Below are 2,629 nucleotides of genomic sequence, written 5' to 3'. Positions count from 1 at the left end.
ATATATGTATTTTCACTACAAAATGGTCCTTTATTTATATCCCCCTTTTTTATTTAGCTTTGTCAGAGATGGGTATTCATTGCCATTCAAATGTTGTAGGTGCATGAATTTGGAAAAATAATCCAATACTGTCCAGTAGTCTGTAATAGTAGTGGGTTATCCACAGAACTGGAAATGTCAGAAGCTGTTGACTTGAGTTGTTTATATATTCTAGCTAGTTGTCCTTTGTCTAAGGAACAACTGACAAAAGTTTTACCCACACCTGGTTATCTGTTCATTCTGGTGGCTTTTCTGCTGTACAAAAGCTTTTTAGTAAGATGAAATCCCAGTTGTTGATTCTTTGTGGTATATCTCTATGACCAGGGTTTTTATTCATAAAGTCCTTGCCTACAGCAGTATCTTGAAGAATTCTGCCTATTCTACATTCAGGCAGATTTAATGTTCCTATTTTAATATTTAAATCTTTGATCCATTTCAAATTATTTTAGTGTATTGTGAAAGATATGGATGCAATTTTAATCTTTCCCATGTGAAAATCCAGTTTTTCTAGCACCATTGATGAATGAGACCATCTTTCTCACAGGGAATAAGGTGGCAACCTTTGTTGAAGTTAAAGTGGCTAAGTATGCTGGAGTTGTGTTTGCATCTTCTAATCTGTTCCATTGATCCCAAGTCTGGTTTTTTATGTGGTTTTTATCATAGTAGCTTTGTAGAATAATTTCACATCTGTGATTGTGATGCCCTCTGCCTTGTCTTTATTACCTGACATTGCCTTTGTTACATTATAATAGGTCTCTTATTTTTAAATGAACTTTAGAATTGTTTTCTGTAATTGTGTGAGATATGTTGTTGGAATTACATTCAATCTGTATACCCATTTTGGAAGTATGGCCATTTTCACTATATTGATTCTTCCTACCCAAGAGCATGGGGTGTCTTTCCATTATCTGATAGCCTCTTTGATCTCTGTTTGAAAAATTTTATAATTTTCATTGTAGATGTCTTTTACATCCTTCGCTAGATTGAGTCCTAGCTATTTTAGTGCTTTTTATGCTATTATGAAATGTGCTGTTTCCATAATTTCTCTCTCAGTGAGTTTATAATTTGTGTATAGGTATGCTATTGATTTTTGAATTTTGACTATGTATTCAGCTATACTACTCAGAAGACTGTTATGGTTTGTGTGTAGTTGTCCTTCCAAAGCCTTATGCAGCCATTGAAGAGGGGTTCTAGAGTTTATGATTAAATCATGATCCAGTGCGGGGATTATGGTTAACAGTGCTACATCCACCTTGGGGTGGATAGCCTGCATACAGTGTGGTGAAGGGAAAGAGGCTTGCTAGGTGCCACAGTTACTGCTCCTTCCTTTTCCTCTTTGCTGTTTTTTTTTTTTTTACCATCATGAACTTCTGCCTTCTGCTATGTGCCACTCTGCATTGGAGACAGCTGAGTATGGACTGAAACCTCCACTAAGTGTCAGATAAATAGAACTTTCATTTCTTAATTTTTGGTATTGGGTATTTTTGTCCCAGCAATGAGAGAAAAGCAACTAAGACCAAAACTTTGAGTGAAGTGTTTGGGGTCTTCTATATGGAGTATCGTGTCATCTGTGAATAATTTAATTTCTTTTCCTTTTGTTATTCTTTGTGTCTTTCTCTTGTCTCACTGTTCTGGATAAACTTTCTAAAACTATTGTGAGTTGTAAGTTGGACATCCTTGCCTTTTTCCTGATTTTCAAGTGAAAACTCTCAGGTTTTAATGCAATGTTTGTTGTTTATTTGTCTTAGCTTTTATCCAATTGAGATAATGACCATCTATTCCAATACTGTATAGGGATTTTATCATGAATGGTAGTTGGACTTTATCAAAAGTTTTTCTGCATCTATTGAGATGATCATATGGTTTTCATCCTTACCTCTGTTAATACATTATTGCATTATTGGGTGTATTGATTTGTATTTGTTGAACTTTCCCTGCATCCCTCAGATGAATCCTACTTGGTCATACTGTGTAATCCTCTTGATGATTTGCTGCAGTTTGTTAATAACTTATTTCAGATTTTTGCATCAGTGTTAGGGTAATTAGGGTAATTGACCTATAATTCCCTTTCTTGGTTGAGTCCCTATTTAGTTTACACATCAAGGTAATGTTTTCTTCCAGGAATGAACTTGGGAGTATTGCTTATCTATCAATTTCATTAAATAGTTTGAAAAGTAGTGATTAGTAGGTCTTCTCTAAATTTCTTGTAGAATACATTTTTTGGGTACTGGGAATAAATCTCAAACCTCATGTTTACCAGGTAGGCACCATGCCACTGCACTATATCCTTGGTCCTCTTGTGGAATACAGCAGTAAATCTGTCACTGCCTGGGTTTTTCTTTGTTGTTGTCACTTAAGTATATGTTCAGTTTCATTGATTGATGAAAAAGTTTCATTAATTTCTTTAGGATAGTTATGTCTTCTTGGTTTAGTTTTGGTAATTCTAGAAATCTGTCTAATTCTCCTGATTTTGCATCTTATTAGAATACAGTTTCTCAAAGTAGGTGTAGATGGTCTGGATTCAGGTTCCATTGTAATTTCATCCTTTTCCATCCAATTTTTGTGGACCTGTGTTTTCTCTTTCCTTTAT

The sequence above is a fragment of the Octodon degus genome, unplaced genomic scaffold (genome assembly GCF_000260255.1).
Source record: "Octodon degus isolate 3935 unplaced genomic scaffold, OctDeg1.0 scaffold00183, whole genome shotgun sequence".
Lineage (NCBI taxonomy): Eukaryota > Metazoa > Chordata > Mammalia > Rodentia > Octodontidae > Octodon > Octodon degus.
This window is presented reverse-complemented; position numbering follows the sequence as displayed.